The sequence below is a fragment of the Lissotriton helveticus genome, chromosome 3_1 (genome assembly GCF_964261635.1).
Source record: "Lissotriton helveticus chromosome 3_1, aLisHel1.1, whole genome shotgun sequence".
NCBI classification, from domain to species: domain Eukaryota; kingdom Metazoa; phylum Chordata; class Amphibia; order Caudata; family Salamandridae; genus Lissotriton; species Lissotriton helveticus.
Genome location: NC_136061.1, coordinates 1045250011 through 1045274313, shown reverse-complemented (window position 1 = coordinate 1045274313; position 24303 = coordinate 1045250011). Strand labels below are relative to the sequence as shown.

The window sequence follows — 24303 nt, the reverse complement described above, 5'->3', positions numbered from 1 at the left end:
TATTAGCTGAGCCTTTGTCTGCAGAGTCGCTGACAGAAGAAGCCCATCAAGAACTACACCTCGCTGTAGTTTCTAAAGCAAGGAGTGGAGTAGGGTTCACTATGCCCCTGCACATAGGCAATCTGAAAACGTAGAAGTCATGAGTCATGCATGATGCACAGTGCCAGGATGTGAGGTGACTGTGACATGGGGTTGTTTCCACGGCTTTAACCCGTTACGTGCTAGTGATGGAACCACTCCGTCACGAGCCACAGGCACGCTGTGCTCATGACGGAGTGGTTCCGTCACGCCGCGGCCGCCCCGCCTACGCGGCATCAATTCCACGGGTGAATTGATGAGCGGACGGGGCCGTGGCGGAACCACTCCGTCATGAGCACAGCGCGCTCGTGACGGAGTTATTCCGTCACAAGCATGGCGGCGCCGCGCAACCTCCTCCCCCCACCCCCCAGCGTCGCGGCGGAATTACCGCCGTGGCCAAGGAGTTAAGTCGTGTAAAAAAACGTGGGGGGTCTCTTCAAAGTGTGTGTTCGATGAAATTATGGGCGTGGTTTAAAACACCTAGGCAAAAAATCTGCGCTTAGCATAGTGTTCCGCCCGACTGGTATTATGTTGTTTCTGTCATTGCATCCAGATGTATAATACAGCAAGTATCATTACACCAACAAGAAGCCAGGACTATTGGCTTTGTCAATGGGTGTTAGTTGCTTAAAATAAAAAAGCAGCAACCATGGCTTTGTTGAACATATTATTTAAAATACTTCAGTTCTAGAATGATGGGACAGTAAAAGAACGATAACCTGTTCTTTTTAACTTGTTTTTCAGGCTTCTTTAAATAAACTTTTTTCACGTTGCAGCATGGGAGTTTTACCTTTTTTCTAACAGATTGCCCTGCTGTACGTGGTACACGGAGGTAGGAGGAGGTCGCCACATGCTTTAACACCCCCAGACTGCCCCACTGACATTCTGTATGTGGCAATTACCTAGCATACAGAATGACAATGGGCGGGTGGGGCAGCTTTTGTGCTCCAGGAGGAGCGCGAGGCGCCCCCATCAAGAGGGGGTGAGGCCTCTCACAGGGGAGCAGTGTTGGTCCCTGTGATGGCCAAAATGACGGACAAAAGGCGTCCGTAAATGGGATCCTCACGGACAACGGACGTGAGGTCCCAATTACGGACGGTCCGTGAAATTTACGGACGGTTGGTCACCCTACGGCAGGGCGGTTCTCTTTGTGAAATCCCTTTTCGCGCCTGGTGCAATTTCCCCATCGTTTTTGCTCTCCCTATCCTGGAACAGTGTAAAATAAAAGGCTACTTGAATGTAAAAGGTAAGCTGCCGAAAGTTAAAGAATAGAAAATCTCTTCTCAACACTAGTGCAAAATGCAATTGTAACTAAATTTGAGTTTTGCAAAACCGTTCTATTGATTGTGTGCAGAGCTTCATCTTTGCCTGAGTTGAGGCTATTGAACCCCAGATCTGTTTGTATTGTAGAGTACGCCTACCCTTGAGTGGCTATTTTTATGTGTATTATGTTATCATGAATTGATTGTTGATTTCAGTCTGCGGGCTTGCGGGCTCATTTTGAAATTCGGGCTTTGTATATTTTCAACGTACATAGAGCGCACGCCGGACGATTAATGCTTCTATAACTTGAGGTTCTGTTATGCCAACATTGGGTAGTCAGAATTCATTATTTTTCATAACATTGAACGCTAAATGTAATGATTCCCACACTAACCTCATCTGCACATTTACCATTCAGCTTTACCCAGGGCGCAAGTCCTAAAAAAAGAAGTGAGGGGACGCTGTCACCGAAAGTGACGTCACGACAGGAATCTCATAGGTATTCATATGCCTTTAGATGAAAGGTGGTCTGCACCCTGCCTAGCGGAGGCTGCCTGTTCCTGCGTATAACCCCCCCCCCCCCCCCCCCCCCCGCATTGGATACAGGTAGACAGACGTTCTGAATGAGCTCCGATCTCGCCCCAGAGAGGCCAAAGAGTGAAGTCCAGCTTTTGGGCGTCCACCCGGCATAAACCCGGTAAAATAAGTGGGGGACGCCGCACCCGCGTGGTACCCCGACTCGAACCCTGGTTTATAACCTTCATCTGTCTGTACTGTTTTGTCAAAGTGATTTTTTACACATCTAAAAAAGTGGGAAATGTGTTTTACTGTTTTTTCTTTGAATACACGCTTTCAATACATACTCAATAGTATTCCCGTATTCTAATATTGCCTGATTAGCTCCTCAAACTTCTGATTTAATTGGTAGGCCCCTCCACGCACTCCCACTAACTGTACCTCATTTTAATCAGTTTCTACCTCCCTCCCTAGCGTTCCCACCCCTAGCCCGCTATTATCTCACTTATCGATATAAGCATCCTCTCTTGTTTCAAAATACAGTTGCATCATCCATAAAAAACAGACTAACACCTTATCTTGTGGGAAAACTGTTGCAAGTGTATTCACATTCTGTTATGCATATATACGCAGGTAGGTTTAGATTACGGGTGATCATCCAAGTGCAGTGCCATTAAGGACTAACCACTGACACCCCTCCTGAAACAATCCCCAGCCACCGGGCATTACGTTGCCATCTCATTATTTATCTGGTGCTGTATATTATGTATTGGGGCTGCGGCCCAATGCTTTTTATGTGTTTGTTGCACCCATGTAATGCAGCAGAGGCAACGGGCTCAGGGCAGTTCGGTGCACGTGTAGCCCAATTAAGCTCCCCTTTCGTTTTTAGGTCTTGCCTAGGCAGCGCTTGAGCTGTCTCTTCAAGACATGTGGTTTCTAGGATATGGGTTTGAAAAACACATATTTTTCATTGGTTCCTCTTGCGGTTCTTTAGAAATGCTGCCATTTATTGGTGAATACACTTAGTAGTCCCTCCTCTTCACATTTTGTGTCCTCAATTAGGATTTCCCTTCTTACATGTGTTCTTACTGTTCAGGTTATTTATACTTATAGAGAACTCTTTTTTTTTAGTTGGCCTACCACTTTGCTGTTAACTGTTTAGTCGCTTCATTTGTTTGCCGTCCCTTTAAGCCTCCCCCTCGCGCCTCCCAAAGCACTGCTTCGGTCACTTTATTTCCCTTAATCTCCCTGTGCCTCCCCAATCCTTCCCACAACACTGCTTGCAGGCCCCAACCACCCCTCCAAGGCCATTGCTGTTTTTCTCGTTTTTTTGTTTGGTTACTTTAGGCATAATTTGCAGTGCAGTGCCCTTGTTTAATATGCCTTTTTGTTTACCCCACCCCACTGCACTACCCCAGGATCACTTAATTAATTTCTTATTCTTATATTACATTAGTTGCTCTTATTTAAGTAGCACACCTAACTATTGGCTCGAGGGAAATTAAACAGTCGGACCATTATAAAAGGATATTGAGCCGACACCAGACTCGAACACTGATCCCCAGCTCACCTGTTGGCAGCTTTCACCACTGCACCATATCCTTTCTCTAGCCATGTTGCAGGGTGCTGTACCATATGTGGCGAAAAAGGTCCCAAGGGACTCCTAGTGACAGCCTTGTGGTACTGTACCCTCACAACACTGCTTGTTATTTCTTCTTCATCGGAACACCCAGTTTTTATTGCTAAAGTGATTTCAGCCATTTGTTGTAATTCTATCTTTGGGGGCCTCACAACAGGCCTCTGTTTGCTCTGTGTGCATCAGCACCATTTTATTTACATCCAGCTATTACACTGACACCTAATATAGTCCCCCGTGCAGTCTTCTTATCAGTCCCACGTTTAGGGGCTTCAGACAGGGCTCCACTGTTTGCGGTTTACCGTTACTATTGCATTTATATTCAGCTGTCAAGCCAACACTTCAGAGAATTCTGCGTGCCATCTCTAGGTATAGTTGTACATTTGGGGGCCTCCGACGGGTTTCCCTTGTCCAATGTGCACAGGCTCTTATGTGCAGCAACCTGTTTTATTTTATCTTTGGATCCCTTGCAGTGGGGCTTCATTGCTTGAGGTGCATCAGCACCGTTTTATTTATATTTAGGTGATGCACTGACACGCTAAATAGTCCCCTGTGCAGTCTCCTGGTTTAGTCCCACCTTCGGGGGCCTCAGACGGGGCTGCGGTGTCTGCGGTGCACTGTCACCATTTCAAATACATTCAGCCGCCGTGCTGCCACATTACAGAGTCCTGTGTTTGATGTCTAGGTGTGGTTATCCCTTTGGGTTTCCCTTGTCTACCGTGCACAGGCACACTTAGCTAGCATGATACATTTACATGTTGCCAGTTTTTGCCTGGACTTTTCATAACAGCGTTATTGGCCACCAGGGGCGGCTGGTAAGTTTTGGAGGGGGGGAACGGGACACACACAAGCATATGTAAACATAACACTCGCACCATGCATTCACTCACGCGCACACACAAACACATTCACTCACAACACTCTTTTCCAAACATTCATACATACAAGCACGAACGCACCAAACAATGATTTAAAAACAAAACACACACTTATCTGCAGCCAGCTCTGCGCTGCCTCGAAGGTTCTAGAAGGCTTGGGACTGTTACCTTCCCTCATTGGCTGACCTAAGGTCAGCCAATGAGGGAAGGCAACAGTCCCAACGTCAATACAGAGTGGGATGGGGTCAGTGAGACTACTGACCCCACCCCACTCTGTGATGAAGTGTCACTGATTGACATTCGACCCTGGGCGCTTCAGGGCTTAAAACTGAAGTGCCCAGGTGCGAGGCAAATTAGTGATGCTACCCCTCGTCACTGAGGGAAGGGCCTCAGGAACCTTTGCTGAGCTGCGAACGTCACGCCTACAGGAGCTGTGACTTTCTCAGCCCAGCAAAGTTCAGCTCAGGCAGACAGGAGCAGGGCTTTAAGTGGGGAAAAAAACTGGGGGGTGCTCTAAAAGGGGCGTGGCAAATTTCTTAAAGGGGTGTAGCCTATCCGAGTAGGGGCGTGGTCTAAATCAAGATAAATAGCATTGTGTGCTTAAGAAAATCATGAAGTCGCATCCAGCAAAGGATAATAAAATAGGCAAAAAATATATTTATTAAGTATAAGCCATAAAATACCAAACACTTTAAAAAACATTTGCTATTTCCAAGCTTACAGCTAGATTCATGAAAGGAAATTCGGCTCGCAAAGGGCCAGATTCTGAGAATCTGGCCCTTTGCGAGTGCAATTTTTGCATTTGGGATTCATCATCCCAAATGCAAAAATCGCTAACTGCGAAATCGCATATTTGCGAGGAATTGCATTTAAGGAATCTATTTGAGATTCCTTAAATGCAATTCATTAACCATTTTTTATTTGCGAAATCGCTATTTCTGGCTGCTATTTACCACGAAGTCTGACTTCGTGGTAAATAGGGAAAACTTAGAAAAATGCACTTTAGTGCATTTTACTAAGTGGTATGTTACACACACACGTCCTTTGGACATGTGTGTGCGCAACATCAGGCTACATTTACATTTCAGGGGTGCTACAGGGTGTCCTTTGGACACCCCTGGCACCCTTGAAATGGCATTCTTATTTGCGATTAGCTAATTGCTAATCGCAAATAAGGATTGACTCCCCATTCATTCCTATGGCCCTTTAGGCCCATAGGAATGAATGGGGAGTTATTCCTTATTTGCGATTAGCAATTTACTAATTGCAAATAAGGAATATGTAGGAATCGCAATAAAAATTGCGATTTTTACATGAATCCCGTTTTGAGAGTCTGTAATAGCGATTCCTTAATAATCGCTTTTACAGACTCGCAAAAGGGGACTTTGATGAATCTAGGGGTTAGAATTTAAAAACCATCTTCACTAAAGGATGTGTTATTAAATTCTGAGTTCAGGCAGAGGCGCAACTAGAGCCAAGTTTCAGGGGGGGGTTAAGACATTTTTTGGGGGGGCTGAATCTTTAATCAATAGTCAAAGTGGAGCTGCAGGGGTTCTTAGAAGGTGTGAGACAACAACAGTTCTTCATTAATATGCAAATAGTCTTTTAAAGACCTGTGAAGTGCTCGGGTGCGGCTGTGTGTGTGCCCAGGAAGCGTCTCATCCCGGGCTGCCACACATGATAGGGGGGGCTGAAGCCCTTGGAGTCCAATGGGTGTTGCGCGCCTGAGTTCAGCGATACCAGATTCCATATGTCTATCTTGTTGTTACACAGCATTCCCCATGTTATCCTATGGGCAAGATAGCCTTTCAATAGTGAAAAACGAAATTGGCAGTATTTTACTATCAAGACATGTTACCGACACTAGTAACATCAAACAAAAACCGGGACGTCTGCTCACCCTAACTTTGACATTTGAGGCCCGAAAATAGAGCCCCCTTTCGAGGCCCTCCAAAAAAAAACTGGGGGGCTGAGCCCCCCACAGACCCCCCCCACTTAAAGCCCTGGCCAGGAGTCAGCACTAAATGCGTATGTCTGGCTGCCTGAACTGAAAGTGAACAGTGTCTGTCATGCTGCTCTTTGTTCAGCCTGACAGACACTGTTCGTACGGAGCAAAAGGTGAAGGGGCATGGCACCTCCGCCCAAACGGTCTAGCCGCGTCTGTTGGCCACAATATATCCTTGTGCCTAGCACAGACAGCCTTCACAAAGTTTGTACCCTGTGTATCCCTAGTTAATGCGATATACTTTCACGTTGCCATATTCCAGAAGAACCTTTTAGAACAACGTTAATAATAGATCATCTTGTTCAGCATAGAGCGCCATCCTCAGGATGGCCTTCTCATCCAGGTGCATTTTGCCACTGCCGTGCCTGCGCTTCCTAAATTTGAATTTGAATTTAAAAGTATTTATTGAGCGCTCGTACACCGGGCGGTTTCATGGCGCTGTTGAGGAGAATGATACCGGAGTAAGAGCATGGAACGGTTTAGATTTTAAAAACCTGTGCAAACAAGTTGGTTTTCAGGGTGCTGCGGAACTCCAGGTAGGATGATGTTAGTCTCATTTGGAGAGGTAGAGAATTCCAAAATTGCGGAGCAAGGACGGAGAACTTAAAACCTCCCATTCTGCTCTTCTTGAACCTGGGCACCACCAAGAGGGACAGAGAGGAAGATCGCAGTTGTCTGCTGGGGATATAGGGTACGATTTTGGACATGATAAACAATGGAGCTGTTCCCGCAAGGGCCTGGAACGTAATGCAACCCATCTTAAAGAGGGCCCTTTCTCTAATTGGAAACCAATGGAGGGATCTTAGATGGGGAGTGGTGTGGTGTGATTTAGGTAAGCCATAGACCAGGCGGGCAGCTTGGTTCTGCACCAGTTGGAGCCGCCGGATGGCGTACGCGGGGGCACCGTTGTATAGGGCATTCCCGTAATCCAACCGGGAGAGGACCATAGCCATCAAGATCAGTTTAAGGACTGAGAAGGAAAAAAAACGTGAGATCTTTCGGATAGTGCGCAAAGTAAAAAAACAGGAAGAAACCACCGTGCTGATCTGAGAATGTAAAGTGAGTTGTTGATTGAGGGTGATTCCCAATGTCTTAACAGAGGGAGAGGGGGAGGGGGAGGGACCAAAAGAGGGGGGCCAGAAGATGGGGGACCAAGGGTTGAGTTTGCCGCCAGTGAGAAGAAGTTCGGTTTTATCAGGGTTGAGCTTAAAACGGTGAAAGCTCATCCAATCCCTGATAAAGACCATCACCGACTGGAAATTATAAATAGAATCAGGGGAGTCAGAGAGGTTAAAAATGAGCTGGAGGTCATCGGCGTAATTAAACACCGTGACCTCCATCCTCTGCAGAGCAGAAATAAGCGGACAGATGTACAAATTAAAAAGAAGGGGGGAAAGAGAGGATCCTTGAGGGACGCCACATTGCACTTTGCGGACCTCGGAGGAGAAATTCGTCAGGTGGACTGCCTGTGAGCGATCGCTCAAAAACGCGCTGAGCCAGGGCAGAGCCTCCAATGCCTGCAGCCTCGACACGGGAAAGAAGGATGGTGTGGTCCACCGTGTCGAAGGCGGCCGACAAATCAAGAAGAACCAGTGCCTGTGGAAGATTAACATCTTGCCCCTCTCTGAGAGTGTCTATAACAGAGACTACCACTTTTTCGGTGGAATGGAGAGGGCGGAACCCTGCTTGGCATGGTGAGAGATAGCCGCTGTCCTCTATGACAGAGCTAAGGACTTTGGTGGCGTGGCGTTCGTGAACTTTGGCCAGGTAGGGGAGAAGAGAAATGGGCCGATAGTTTCCTAGCGCTGTCGGATCTGCGCCTGGTTTTTTCAAGATTGGGATGATGATGGCTGATTTGTGGCATGGAGGGGCAGTACCTAATTTGAGGGTCTCATTGAGAAAGGCGAGGGGGGGGGGGAAGGGCAAGTAAGGAAAATATCGCGCAAAATGTAAGCCGGGCAGATGTCAGAAGGGGATCCAGACTTGACGCAGGGGAGCAGGGAGAGGAAGATTTCTTTAGACATCGGGGCTATAAGGTCTAGGTGAAAGGCGTTGGCTGGTGGGTCAAGGTTTAGGAAAGCTGGGGAGGGAGGAGGAATATTGGCCCTGATGTCTGCAATTTTGTTGATAAAGAAGTTATTCAGCACAGGGTCTGGGAAGGTACAGGCTTGGATGTGGTTCTGTCTGAAAAGGCTATTCGAAGACTGTGGCGAAAAGTTCTCTGGGTTGGTTCTCTGCTCGAAGGATCTTGTTTGAAAAATAGCAAGTTTTAGCGTCTAGAATGGCTTTCTTGTACTCTGCCTGAGTGGAGGAGTACAATAATTTAGAGGTGGTGCAGTAAGTGTGTCTCCACGCCCGTTCTGCACGGCGGGCAGCCAGTTTTTTCTCCTTAAGTTCTGGAGTGAACCATTTGTTGACGTCGTGGGCGCGTCTTACCGTAATGCGTCGTAGGGGTGCCACCTGGTCGCAGGCGTTAGACAGCCATTTATTTAGAGTTTCTGCCTGAAGTGATGTGGGCTGTACCTGTATGACTGGACTAGAGGCTGATAAAGAGGAACAGAGCAATGGAATGTCAACTTTGCCCCAGTTGCGAGCCCAGGTGTTCTTGGGCAGGGGGGGGTTTTGTGGTCAGACTTGAGTCCAAGGAGAAGGAAATCAAGTGGTGGTCAGACCACAAACAAGGGGTAACAGTAGGATCTTGGATGGGGATGTTGAGGGACCAGACTTGGTCTAATATATGGCCCTGAACGTGGGTTGGAGTATGAATGTGGGATACGAAATTCAGGCTTTGAAGTGATTCCGTGAAGTCTCTGGAGGGGGCGTCTTCTGCCGGATCAGAGGGCCAAAAGTTGAAGTCCCCAAGTACCAGGACTGCCGAGTTGTTCACGGCTAATGTAGCTAGCAGTTCTTGGAAGGCTGGAAGAAAGTGCGGCATATTTTTGGGAGGACGATACATCAGAACACATGTGATAGGTGTCTGGAAGGAGTTAGAACGTACAACTAAGTAGTCCACTTCTGGGATTGGGGGGTGGGGTAGTAGTTGAAAATGTAAATCTGAACGGATAATCAGAGCCACTCCCCCCCCTGTTTTGCCAGGAGGTCGATCTGCCCGAAGAGCATAATAAGAAGAGGGCAGAGCCGCAAGCAGGTTGGGCAGGGAGTCCTTGCACAACCAGGTTTCAGTGAGGAACAGTAGGTTAGGTTTCTGGGTGTCCAGGAGAATAAACAAATCAAGATGGTGTTTTACTGCCGACCGGGTATTTAATAGGAGGGCAGAGATAGTCGGTGTGTCACTTACTTGAGAAGTGGAAGAGCTGGTGCTGGTGGGAGGTCGAATTAATGAAGGCAGATTGGGTGGTAAAGAGGGTAGGGGATGGGCATTTAAAATCCTGGCCTCTGTGATATGAACCAGCGCTACTTGATTCAGGTCCCGGGAGAGGTGTGGCGCCGCGGCCAGGGCGACTGACGCTGGAATCTGGGGATCAGGGTTCGATCCCCGGGTCCGGCGGCAGGTTAGCCCAGCACCATGCGACTCTGGGCAATAGCTTGCTTAATCTTCTCGACAGCCCCCAGCGCCTCGAGACCCTAACGGGTGATTGTGCGCTATACAAATGTGGATTATATATATTATATATATTATATTATAAGAGCCTTGGTGGGCGCACAGTGTTTCAGGGGGGTAGGAAGCAAAATGAGCATGGTGCTGTGCCCCTGGTCGCGGACGGGCGCAGACGGGCTTGCCTTAGGCGCGCCCGCTGCGCGTCCGAGGTATGCACATTTTTATAGGGTGAGGAGAGAGGCGTGGCCTCACGTCAGTGGGCGTGGCCTGTGGGCTGGTCGAGTGATGGCGGCGATGACTGAATATCCCAACCCGCGGCAGCGCTTACATCCGCTGCGCGGGGGTAGCCAGTTGGAATTTAGGGAGAAAGTGCCCAGAGAAGATTCAAGTCAACAGGTAAAAGCAATACATGAAAATAACAGTTTTTAAAAAACACGAGTGTCTCTCCCGGCTTCCGCCTCAGGAGTGTCAATATCCTCAAGCACGGGCTCGTACTCAGCGCGGCTTAAGTAGGTAAAAAGGGGCGTGGCCTCACGTCAGTGGGCGTGGCCTGTGGGCTGGTCGAGTGATGGCGGCGATGACTGAATATCCCAACCCGCGGCAGCGCTTACATCCGCTGCGCGGGGGTAGCCAGTTGGAATTTAGGGGGAAAGTGCCCAGAGAAGATTCAAGTCAACAGGTAAAAGCAATACATGAAAATAACAGTTTTTAAAAAACACGGGCGTCTCTCCCGGCTTCCGCCTCAGGAGTGTCAATATCCTCAAGCACGGGCTTGTACTCAGCGCGGCTTAAGTAGGTAAAAGGGGCGTGGCCTCACGTCAGTGGGCGTGGCCTGTGGGCTGGTCGAGTGATGGCGGCGATGACTGAATATCCCAACCCGCGGCAGTGCTTACATCCGCTGCGCGGGGGTAGCCAGTTGGAATTTAGGGGGAAAGTGCCCAGAGAAGATTCAAGTCAACAGGTAAAAGCAATACATGAAAATAACAGTTTTTAAAAAACACGAGTGTCTCTCCCGGCTTCCGCCTCAGGAGTGTCAATATCCTCAAGCACGGGCTTGTACTCAGCGCGGCTTAAGTAGGTAAAAAGGGGCGTGGCCTCACTTCCTGCCTGTCTAATATGTTGCTTTTCAATCATTGTCTCCAGCATGAATTCCCAAATTCTGTCGGTCTTATCTCCTGATTGCAAAGCCAGGCACTACTTACATTTAGTGGGAACTGATGGGAAACTTAAGGCAGTGCCTACCGTTTCCACTGGTTTTGCATACACCTGCCACCAATTGAAACAAGAAACGTGGAAATGGAAATGTATGCTCAGCTGCACTTTTTTTTGTTTATAATTGCATTAAGGGCGCAATACCTTATGTGGCTAATAGAGGTCCCTTTACAACTCCACAGTTACACCTAGTTACAGCCTGTGGTACTGCACCCTTTCCTTTCTTCATGGATTTTGGTTTATTACTTATGCTACTGCCGGGATATTTTTTGAAGAAAAAAAATGAACAGACATCATTTGCAATGCCAATAGCATCAAACTTTCACAAATGCAAGACCTATTGCATTGAAAATGCTTGTTTAACTTCTCAGTGTGGGGGTTATTTTCCATGCTTGCACTAGGGCTGAGGACACCCTTGTCTACACCACTGCCTGCCACATGTCTCAGCCCCCTGCTCGCAGTAGTTGAAGTTGCATTTTGCACCCTGAACCTTAAGGTGCTTTTGTCCCTATTGCCATCCATAGCTTATACTTTTCACCTTACCTGACTTATAAGTAATTGTTCCCTTGATCTAGAGATGAGGTTGCGTCGCCTCCCTGTGTTCTCTAGTGTAAGAGCCTCCTTGATTCTTCAGCCTACTGATGCAGCCCTCACTTTATTGTGATCCTTTTTGTACAAGAAAAAGTTGGACATCAAGCCCTTTAAATTACATGTTTCTTTTTGTTATGACGAAAGTAAATTCAAAGTGAGTTTCTAAGCATTTCTAGGTCAGTTTGTCAAATATATGATTTTACAGAAAAAGTTACAAGTGTTTTTGAGAAACTGCTGAAATGCACTGCTAATGTTAAATGCCTACTCCTTCTACTTTCAGCAACATGTGTGGTGTTTTAATTAAAGAGAAATTGTAAATGGATGTTTAGTTGGTAGTGTTTAGTTTAGTGTATTAACACCCAGCGCTCATATTTATTGGTAATATGCTATAGTGTGCTAACATTGTTCAGTTTGTAACCTTGAGATGTGTATGGTGTTTATTTTAAAGATGCCCAAGTAAACATTCAAATAGATATGGCGGGTCTTTATGTTCTATGGAAACTCCCGGTCAATCTGAAATTCTTTTAACAGTAATTTCTACTGTCCCTGGAACCATTGGAAGCAGATATTACTGTTGGCTCATTGAATACCGAGAGGCTCTTTTTTGGTCTTTGACTTTCCGATGGATACTTCTAATCACTAATTCCTCATCTTGGAATACTCCCCAGGTGCTAGACTGGATCTGGAAAATTTCACTAGCAATGCTCCGATGGGCTGCTAGATGGTACTGTGCATCCCCGCATTGACTTAATACTGCCCTGAAAGAGACTGAGCAGAGCTGCTTATAAGCACCACCCATGTGCAATGACATAAGTTCCTTTTTTTCTGTACGTTCTGACATGGATCCAGAGCTCCATTCCCAATTTTGTCTGCCTTCCATTGACTCCTAAAACAGAAAATCTAGTGTTCTAGGGAAACATGTCTATTCATTGGACTACAGGTTTCAAACCATGGTGCAACTAGAAAACATGGCAGTCATGGATTAGCACAAGGTGCATCTCTGGTGTTTGGGCAATGAATCAAAGTCGTTCAGTAAGAGCACCTGAAAGTGATCCAGAACTGGGAAGTGAAGCTGTATATTGCTGGACACGAGGAAGCCGCAACCTCATGTTATACTCACTCCCATTCCAGGTAGAGGGTGTGAACTTGCTCTCGCTCCTGAGGTCGTTTGTGCGAGAAATCAACTTTGTGGTCAAAGTCTCCTTGTTTGCCAAAATTTAAGTCCAGAAGAACAACTCAATTGAATAGAATGAACATGCACAACCAGCAAAATTTAATTCCAGAAGAACAACTCAATTGAATAGAATGAACATGCACAACCAGCTAAATTTAAGTCCAGAAGAACAACTCAATTGAATAGAATGAACATGCACAACCAGCTAAATTTAAGTCCAGAAGAACAACTCAATTGAATAGAATGAACATGCACAACCAGCTAAATTTAAGTCCAGAAGAACAACTCAATTGAATAGAATTAACATGCACAACCAGCTGATGCAGTAAAGATTGAAACGGTATCCTATATATACAGTGTCTTCCTGGGGTGCGAGAATAGGGTCAGTCCCCTAGGCACAGCATAATACCATCTGAAGGTTAATTCTATAATGGAAAAGAAACATTACAAAATAATGATGAAGCCAACCTGTATGTAAATAACACCGCATGGTGATATTTAAAGGTAACAAATGACAACGTACATCATCAAGAAGTCTGTGAATAATGGAGCCATGCTGCAGTGAATAAAACATTAGATAAAACCCAAAAGCTGAGCCATCTCAAATGTATGTATAATGTAAATGTAGTGAAACCAGTTAAGTATCCTGTGGTTGGCGTTGTAACCAATTATACGCCTTGTTAATTGAATGAATGAACAAACATGCCCTCAGTTAAGGGCTAGTGCTGGGATGTGCACTTCCTATAGCCCGACGCCCAGGACATATTGTTTAGAGTTAAGGGCAACAAGTTTTCATGTGCATTTTGTCCTTGGGACAAGTAGGTCCAACCCCTACGGCACAAACCCCTTAGCTGCCAGTTTACAGCGCTATATTATGGATCGGGGAAGGGCGTATTAATGCCGTTCAAAAGTGTATTTATGGTTCATTAATGCAAAGCCTTAATTATTAGGGTGGGGGCTCTAAGTAAATGTCGTTGGCTGCGACAGTACTATTGACCGTGGTTTCAGTTTAAAAATGTAGACACACATTTTCATAGTTTAGCAATCTGAGGCTATGTATAATGCTCCCAGAATGCTCTCTAATTAGCTGCAAATATTTGCAGAAGCTTGAAAGCAAGATTGATGATTCTTTGCTTTCAAAATAAAATGTTCACAAAAAATGCAAGTAGGAAAAAAACCTTTACCTAAAGTACTGTAACATGTTAGCCACGCCTACAACTTAGCCACGCCCCCTTTGTAATATAACGCGCGCTGACTGCCAGCGCGGCGTTTACTAGCTGAAAAGCTCCTGAGGCACAGCCGGGAGCAGGGATTTGAATCTTGCTTACAAATTTTACCTGTGTGTTTCTTGTGATTTTAAAACAGCGCACTTTGCACTTTCTCTTCGTCCAGCAGACAGAACGCTGACGCGGGCGGGGTCCTCCTTGTGTGCCCACGCTACTGGCTGGTCTCCAGAGGCACGCCCTACAACTTAGCCACGCCCCCTTTGTAATATAACGCGCGCTGACTGCCAGCGCGGCGTTTACTAGCTGAAAAGCTCCTGAGGCACAGCCGGGAGCAGGGATTTGAATCTTGCTTACAAATTTTACCTGTGTGTTTCTTGTGATTTTAAAACAGCGCACTTTGCACTTTCTCTTCGTCCAGCAGACAGAACGCTGACGCGGGCGGGGTCCTCCTTGTGTGCCCACGCTACTGGCTGGTCTCCAGAGGCACGCCCTACAACTTAGCCACGCCCCCTTTGTAATATAACGCGCGCTGACTGCCAGCGCTGCGTTTACTAGCTGAAAAGCTCCTGAGGCACAGCCGGGAGCAGGGATTTGAATCTTGCTTATAAATTTTACCTGTGTGTTTCTTGTGATTTTAAAACAGCGCACTTTGCACTTTCTCTATCTTGCTTATAAATTTTACCTGTGTGTTTCTTGTGATTTTAAAACAGCGCACTTTGCACTTTCTCTTCGTCCAGCAGACAGAACGCTGACGCGGGCGGGGTCCTCCTTGTGTGCCCACGCTACTGGCTGGTCTCCAGAGGCACGCCCTACAACTTAGCCACGCCCCCTTTGTAATATAACGCGCGCTGACTGCCAGCGCGGCGTTTACTAGCTGAAAAGCTCCTGAGGCACAGCCGGGAGCAGGGATTTGAATCTTGCTTACAAATTTTACCTGTGTGTTTCTTGTGATTTTAAAACAGCGCACTTTGCACTTTCTCTTCGTCCAGCAGACAGAACGCTGACGCGGGCGGGGTCCTCCTTGTGTGCCCACGCTACTGGCTGGTCTCCAGAGGCACGCCCTACAACTTAGCCACGCCCCCTTTGTAATATAACGCGCGCTGACTGCCAGCGCGGCGTTTACTAGCTGAAAAGCTCCTGAGGCACAGCCGGGAGCAGGGATTTGAATCTTGCTTACAAATTTTACCTGTGTGTTTCTTGTGATTTTAAAACAGCGCACTTTGCACTTTCTCTTCGTCCAGCAGACAGAACGCTGACGCGGGCGGGGTCCTCCTTGTGTGCCCACGCTACTGGCTGGTCTCCAGAGGCACGCCCTACAACTTAGCCACGCCCCCTTTGTAATATAACGCGCGCTGACTGCCAGCGCGGCGTTTACTAGCTGAAAAGCTCCTGAGGCACAGCCGGGAGCAGGGATTTGAATCTTGCTTACAAATTTTACCTGTGTGTTTCTTGTGATTTTAAAACAGCGCACTTTGCACTTTCTCTTCGTCCAGCAGACAGAACGCTGACGCGGGCGGGGTCCTCCTTGTGTGCCCACGCTACTGGCTGGTCTCCAGAGGCACGCCCTACAACTTAGCCACGCCCCTTCTGCTCCTAACTTCTATCCCTATAAAGTATGTGTCCTTACCGGAAGCGCAGCGGACGAGCGCAGCGGGCGCGCCGAGACCGGGCCAGGGGCACATCTCCCTGATCAATCAGCCACGAAAAATGTGCATCTTAATTACAGTAGGGAAATGCTTATGCAGCTAAATCCGCCGGCAGATGTTGCCAACTGCCTACACCTTGCCCCAAATTCAGTATATAAGGATTTGAACTTCTGTCCCAATTGCCATGGGCGTCTGCCAAACATTACTCCCCTTCCGCCTAGATCTCTCTTGAAAACCAAAGTACTTCCTGACGATAGATCTATCCCGCCAACGCACGCTGGATACAAGCAAATAAGCAAGGGTAAATTAAGTAGTGGATTAATAAACGTCAGATCACTCCCGAAACATGCCACTGAAATACAGCTATTGATTGAGACCAACCACTTAGACATTTTATTCCTAACCGAAACCTGGATGGCAGCGGGAATGGAATCAGAACTAGGGCTAGCCTGCCCCATTGGATACAAGATTATACACAAACCCAGGAATATAGGACGGGGAGGAGGAGTGGGAATCATCTTCAAGGAAGAGTTAAACATTGCAACTCTGGATGTTGATACAATCTCATGTGCCGAAATTCTTGGAGTCTCATTCAAACATGACTCCGGTCACTGTCTCACGAGCCTAATTTGCTATAGGACTCCGGGCCATATTAATGTCACGCAACAGCAGGAATTGATTGCGGTCATTAATAATATATCTATCTCTCACAGTAGACTACTAGTTTTGGGAGATTTTAACCTCTGGGACAACGATCAACTTCATACGGCCTTTTTAAATATTATTCAATCCTGCAGCAACGTGGGGCTGAAACAGTGGATAACTACCCCCACACATAAGCAGGGAAACATACTGGATTTGATATTCGCCGCAGAGGACACAATTACTATGGGCACAGTTCTTCCAGTAGGCTGGTCAGACCACCATCTTCTCCTATTTTATATTCACACCCCGAGCAATACAGGATCTACTAAAGTGCAGACCAGGTCCTTCTTTGGTCGTAATTGGAAAAGCTTGCAGAAAAGGAAAATGGAAGGAAAATCTGACCTTAGCCGAATAGGAACATCGTTCAACCCAGAGAGCGATGTCAATACCAACTATCTCTCAATGTGCAAAGAACTAACCAAGAAACTAGATGATGTTATACCCCTGAAAATTATTAGAAAAAGAGGAAAACCTACCGCACCCTGGTATACGGATAAACTGAGAGAATTGAAATCCGCCTGTAAAAGGGCGGAGAAGCTCTGGAGAAAAAACTATTCGGAACAGGAGAAAACCCTATGGAGAATTACAATAGTACATTATAAGAAAGAAATCTCCTTAGCCAAAGCAAATCACTTTGCAGATTTGATTTTAAATAGTCCCAATCAATCCCGTGACACTTTCAAGATCATCAAAGAGTTATCCCTTCCTGCCTGTGCAGACAGCCAAATTAAGCCTTCGCAAGAACTATGTGATGGCATAGCGCTATTCTTTCAGGAGAAAATTATAAAAATCATTGAGGGACTGAAAGATGTGCCAAGTCCGCCATTGCTAGATAATAACAACAGCTTCTCGGAATATCGGGAGATAAATGCAAGATGCTCACAACCAAAGGCCTTCTTAAATACCTTTGAGACCCCTACAGAGGAAGATTTCATAAAACAAGCCCTTAATACGACATCGGGATCCCCTCTGGACCCTCTACCCCACAAAATAGCAAAGGAGTTCAGGGAAGAAATCTTCCCAGTATTGCATCAGCTGTGCAACCAATCCCTCGATACAGGCACCGTACCAAAAGACTGGAAACTGGCGATTGTTACCCCATTATTGAAAAAGTCAAACCTTGACCCAAACTGCTATAAAAACTACCGACCTATATCGCTCTTACCTTACCCCATCAAAATCCTAGAGCGATGGGTCAGCAGAGCATTAGCCCTCTTCCTGGAAACCAACAACATCCTGGAAGAGGAGCAGTTTGGATTCAGACCTGCTCACGGAACAGAGACAGCTCTGGTGACAGTTCTGGACGAGCTACGAATGCGGACGGACAGGGGAAATTCAGCAACCCTAATTTTGCTGGACCTGTCCGCCGCATTCGATACGGTAAGTCATGACATCCTGCTGACAAGATTGAGGAACATTGGAGTCGGGGGAATCGCGCTGGATTGGCTCCGCTCCTACCTGAGAGACAGGTGGCAAGCGGTAGCCATCCCTCCATTTCAGTCAAAATTTGTCAAAGTTCCACACGGGGTCCCACAGGGGTCAGCCGTTAGCCCTATACTTTTTAATATATATATGCAACCCCTGATAAGCATCATCAAAACCCATGGCGTCAGCGTAATTAATTACGCAGACGACACGCAGTTGATGATATCCCTTGATGGTGCTCAGGCTGACTCCCTTGAGACCTTTCATGCCTGTATGTTGGAAATGACGCTTTGGCTCAATCAGAATTCACTGCAGTTCAACAGTGACAAAACGGAAATATTACACTGTACGATAGGAGGAATACCCAAGGTCTTACCCATAGACTTTTGGCCTCCTGAGCTGGGGAACTCCCCAGTACCAGTGAACTCAGTTAGGAATCTTGGAGTCACATTTAATAACAGACTGAGCCTTGAAACCAATGTCAACAAACAGGTCAGTAGCTGCCTTGCCCTTATGCGAGGACTCCGCAAGCTGCTGCCCCTCCTGCCTTTACAGGTTAGAGCCACCATAGTCAGGAGTACCATCCTCAGCCGCCTGGATTACTGTAACGCACTCTTATTGGAATCTCCTATATATCTCATTTCCAGGCTTCAAAGTGTCCAGGCGGCTGCAGCAAAGCTGGCACTGTCTCGAGAACGAAGATCATCTACTACCCTTGCCCTGGCTGACCTACATTGGCTGCCTATTCATCAGAGGATCCTTTTTAAATCCCTCTGCATTGTCTTTAGAGCAGTGCATGGACTAGGCCCCCAACCACTCCAAAACAAACTTAACTGGTACAAACCCACCCGATCTCTTCGATCCTCTTCCTTAAATCTTGTTAATGTACCCAGGATTAAAAAAACAACTCTTGGCGGTAGAGCTTTTAGTAAAGCGGCAGCTCAATTATGGAATAGCCTACCTATTGACATCAGAAAAACAAGTGATCTATTGCCCTTTCGAAAAAAGGTAAAAACATGGCTCTTCCCGAAAAACTCAAATCTTTAGATCCTGAGTCCTTGTCCCCTATCTGCTGCACAGTACTTTTTCAGCCTAGGTACTCAGCGCCAGGATGCCCGTAGGGTTGCAGAGCGCTTTACAAATGGCAAAATAAATAAATAAATGTTAGGTACCATTTATTAGCAGCATCATTTAGTAAAAGATTATATGAAACATAAAAAGAAATAAGCATTAGCAAATCCATAGGTCTGAAATTGGTGGTCAGCCTTTTGGTTTTGTCAGTGAGTGACTTGTTTTGGCATGTTTTTTGTATAACCTCATTAGTGTGGGACCTCACCATTATAACAAACATTGGCAAAAGCAAAAAAAGTTTTGGGCCTCAAAAAGCACACATTGCCACATTAGTTCCTGGCATTGAAGATAACTACTTTGTGTGCCGATATGCTCCTTGCAGTACCTCTGCGCGTCGGAAGGTGGAGTCAGTCGGCTCATCGTTCGTCGTTGGCGTCGTGCCGCCGAGATGACGTTGCGGTAACTACTTAGACGCCGCCCTCGTGTGCTGACATCAGTTCTTTCTCTTTCTGCGCCAGCCAACGTAGATCACGAGAGAGCGGTACCTCCAGTCACTTTTTGACTGACTTTTTTTTATCAACTTTGTCAACGTCTTTTTTGAGCCTCTGACTCCTGGTACACGTAGGGATGACCGGCTGCAAGGTTTGCGGTTCCTGTCCCAGACTGATGTTGGTTACGGATCCGCACCGCGTGTGCCTCTTTGGCCTGGAGCGTGACCACAACCCAGAGTTGATGTCCCGGTCGCGAGGGAGGTCGAGGAACCGGTCGCTGAGCCGTCACCATTCGTCCAAGTCATCGAAGTCTTCGCACTCGGGGTCAGTTAATTCAAAGCACAAGAAGTCGATGAAGCATCGTCGCTCTTCGACTTCTGGTCGGTTGGCCGACCCGACGAGGGATGCGGGTGGTGCCCCTCCCGCGGCTCTGCATGCGGAGCCTGAAGAGTTGACTCCGCGTTTCCCTTCCTTACCGGCACCCGGAGCTATTCCCGCCCAGCTTTGTATGTTCTACGAGGCGATGTATGCCATCTTTGTGCGGCCCGAACCTGCTGGTGCGCCTTCAGGCCCCGTGGACTCGGTTGGGGGGGCCTAGGCCTTCTCCACCGACACCACTACCGCATTCAACGCCGGTGGGCCCCCTGGCTGGCGTCGACCCCGGCCAGTCCACCAACCACCCCCCCCCCCCCCCCCTCTGCAGCAGCCTCCAAACCTTCCTAGTCTGACATTTCAGGTCCATCAAACGTGAGTGGGCGGCAGGATTCACCATCACCTCCCCCACTGGCGCACCATCACGTTGGACAGGTGGGTTTTTCAGATAGTCCAAGAGGCTACTCCCTCCCCTTCAAGGCTACCCCTCCAGCCATACCACCACAGTACCACCGCATTTTGGAGGATCACGTGGCACTCCTGCAGCAGGAATTTACGGCTCTCTTGGCCAAGGGAGCCATCGAGCGCGTTCCTGTCTCAGAAGTAGGTCGTGGTTGTTATTCCCATTACTTTCTGGTCCCCAAGAAGGACAAGGGCCTGCGTCCTATATTGGATCTTAGGAACATCAACCGCTTCCTCCGGATGGAGAAGTTCAAAATGTTGACGCTTACTCCGGTCTAGACTGCCCTCGATCGGGAAGACTGGATGGTAGTGTTGGACTTGCAGGACGCTTATTTTACCATCCCCATCCTGGCCGCCCACCGACGTTACCTGCGATTCACCACGATCATTTTCAATTTACTGTGCTCCCCTTTGGCCTTCCCAGTGACCCTCGGGTGTTCACGAAAGTGATGGCTGTGGTCGCAGCTCATCTGCTTAGATCAGGGGTTTCAGTCTTCCCTATCTCGACGACTGGCTGTTGAAGACGGGCTCTCCCCAGGCAGTCGTCTCCGACCTCCAGAATACAGCTGACCTCCTGCATTCGTTGGGTTTTCCATCAATGTGCCGAAGTCACACCTGATTCCCTCTCAGAAGCTCCTCTTCATCGGCGCGGTTCTGGACATGATGCGGTTTCGGGTCTATCCTCCCGAAAACCGAGTCTGGGATATTCAGGCTATGATTCCGATCTTTCAGCCTCTATCCTGGGTTTCGTTCAGAATGACCCTGAGGCTCCTGGGCATCATGGCCTCCTGCATCCTGATGGTAGATCATACTGGGTGGCATTTGCGGGCTCTGTAGTGGGCACATGGGAATCTGTCTGATTGCGTCTATATCTCAGAGGGCACTGCACGTCAATTTCAGTGGTGACTCACGAACCAGGATTGGGTCAACGGCAGATCCCTCTCTCTTCCCCAACCAGAACACACAGTTGTGACGGACGCATCCCTTCTCGGATGGGGTGGCCACATGGGAGAGGCAGAGATCAGAGGCCTCTGGTCTCATGCGGAGTCCGGGCTTCATATCAAACTTTTGGAGCTCAGGGCGATCCCTCTTGCACTCAAGGCATTCTGTTCCTCTGTCCGGGAAAGAGTAGTGCATGTGTTCACGGACAACACCACCGCCATGTGGTACTGCAGCAAACAAGGCCGAGTGGGGTCGTGGACCCTATGTCAGGAGGCCCACCGCCTCTGGACATTGCTGGACCATCAGGGCATATACCTTTTGGTTCAACACCTGGCAAGTTCACTGAACGCCAGAGCCAACGAACTCAGCCACAGGTACTTGATGGATCACGAATGGCATCTTCACTCGGTGGTGGTGCAAGGTCTCTTTCGACAGTGGGGAGAGCCTTGGTTAGTTCTATTCACCATCGAAGAGAACACGCAATGTTAGCAATTCTGCGCGTTGGAATTTCCAAGGCAGCACTTGCTAGGCAACGCTTTTCGTCCCGAGTGGAGTTGCGGTCTGTTGTACGCCTTTCAGCCTATACCACTTCTGCCCAGAGTGCTGAAGAAGATCAGGCACGACCGGGCCCAAGTCATCCTTGTGGCTTTGGATTGGGCACGAAGAGTCTGGTATCCAGAGCTGCTCAACATGGCCATCGATCCTCTGACCCGTGTGCCTCTTCGGCAGGATCTTCTGTCGCAGCAACAGGAAACGGTCCTCCACCCGAACCTGTCCAGCCTCCACCTCCTTGCATGGAGATTGAGCGGTGGCAGTTGACTTTCTTTGACCTGCCTCCTGGTCTGCGAAGTTATCTTAGCAGCCAGGCGTACCTCCAATAAGACCGTTTACGCCTGCAGATAGAATACATTTGTGGCATGGTGCACAGCAACGGTTGTGGATCACCTTTCTGCCCCTCTTTTCGAGGTTCTCTTGTTCCTCCTATCTGTGGCCCAGCAGGGCTCTGCTATGGGCACTCTTAAGGGCTACCAATCGGCCATTTCATCCTTGCGCAGGCTCCCTGATCAGCCTTCTCTTTTCAAGTGCCCTATTGTAAATACATTTCTTAAGGGCATTACTCATCTGTTTCCTCCTGTTCCCTTTGTAATGCCTCAGTGGGACTTGAACTTGGTTCTGACATATCTTATATGTGCTCCCTTTGAGCCACTGTATAACTGTCCTCTCAGACTCCTCACTTTGAAGACTGCTTTTCTGGTGACCATCATCTCTGCTCGCAGGGTGAGTGAGCTACAAGCTCTGTCTTCCAAGCCTCCCTTTCTGGCTATCCATCCAGACAAGGTCATCCTTCGAACTAAACCTTCCTTTCTTCCCAAGGTGGTTACTTCTTTCCACTTTGGCCAAACCATCACTTTGCCCACCTTCTTTCCGCATCCTTCAAAAGAGGAAAAGAGGCTTCACCATCTGGATCCAAAATGTGTGCTTTCTTTCTACTTGGATTGCACCAAACAATTCTGGGTGGACGACCCGCTCTTTGTTGGTTCCGTCGGCGCTAAGAAAGGTCGGGCTGGCACTAACAGACCATCTCCAAGTGGGTTGTTCTGTGCATTAAAGCATGTTATTCTTTGGCTAAGAAGGTGCTTCCAGTGGGGTTGCGTGCCCATTCCACCAGGGCGACTGCAGCTACTACTGCTTTGGGACGGGGAGTCCCCCTAAATGACATCTGTCAGGCAGCTACGTGGGTTTCGATGCACATGTTTACGAGATACTACTACCTGGACAGCCAAGTCCGGAGAGTGGCTTATTTGGCCAATCTGTTTTCCAGGACTTTCTGGTGTGAACTTGGTTCGTAGACCCACCTCCCGGGTTGCTATTGCTGGGGTATCTATTCTAAGGTAAGGAATCTATAACTGTTTCTTTCAGATGACAAGTTACTTACCTTTGGTAACGATATATCTGTAAGAAACATAGGTTAGTTATAGATTCCTTACCGGCCCACCCATTCTGCGAACTGATTTTTAGGGTAAGGACATCCTTTCAGGGCCCTAGTTTTGTGCACCAGTAGTCCGTGTCTTGCATGACTCTGCGCTTCTGGCATGAAAAGTGTACAGAACTGAGGTCAGCGCACGTGGTCAGCATCTAAGTAGCTACCACGACGTCATCCTGGCGACCACGACGTCAACGATGTTCGCGGAGTCGACCGACGCCACCTTCCGTCGTGCACAGGTACTACTGACAAAAAACCTTTCTGGATCCAGTCTGACGCCTGGGGGTAATTCCAAGGTAAGAAATCCATATCTAACTTGTGTTTCTTACAGCTATATCATTACCGAAGGTAAGGTACTTGTTCACTCACGCAAAAATAAGCTCTTGTGTCTTTCCCGTTTTTATAACCAGAAAGTGAGTAGCGCATGACCTACTCGGCGCTCTCATGAAGCTTACCTAGTGGTCTTGATTTACTGCGCTCTCCTCATGGTAAGATTGGATGCCATCTCTGTAGTCTCCAAGTTTTGGAAACATGAGTCTCGTTATCTCGGTTAGGTGAAAGTGAAATGGAGTGAAAAGCGATATTTCTTGTTGTACCTTTTCGGACATATATCTTTGGAAGTAGCACACGTTTCTTGAAGTGCTTCTGTGTGCTCATTGTGAACATGTGTTTTTGCCTTTGCCGGGTACAAAGTGCACGTGAGCTTACACCAACCAGTCCTACATTTGACTCCATTGGTGTATACCTGTGTACATTAATCAATCCTCTGTATTTATAGAGCGCACTTCTACTCAGAGGACCTGATTACGATTTTGAAGACGGGTTACTCTATCACAAGCGTGACGGATATCCCCTCCGCCATATTAGGAGTTCCATTATATCCAATGGAACATAAGGAACTCGTAATAGGCCGGACGAAATATCCCTCACGTTAGCGATGGATTTAAGAGTAACCCGTCGCCAAACTCGTTATCATGCCCAGTGTCCCGAAGCTACTAGACTGCGGATGCTGATGGGCGCCATCAAAATGTGCACGTAGTTATAGACGTTTGGTGTTATTACAGCCT

At 47.7% G+C, this 24303-nt stretch overlaps 1 protein-coding gene across 5 annotated transcripts in view; it reads left to right on the top strand.

Moving 5' to 3' along the window:
• The window catches only part of UBR3 (ubiquitin protein ligase E3 component n-recognin 3), a 1992321-nt gene that overhangs the window by 1675599 nt on the left and 292419 nt on the right, over positions 1-24303 (top strand). The gene's annotated exons all lie outside the window — the stretch shown is intronic.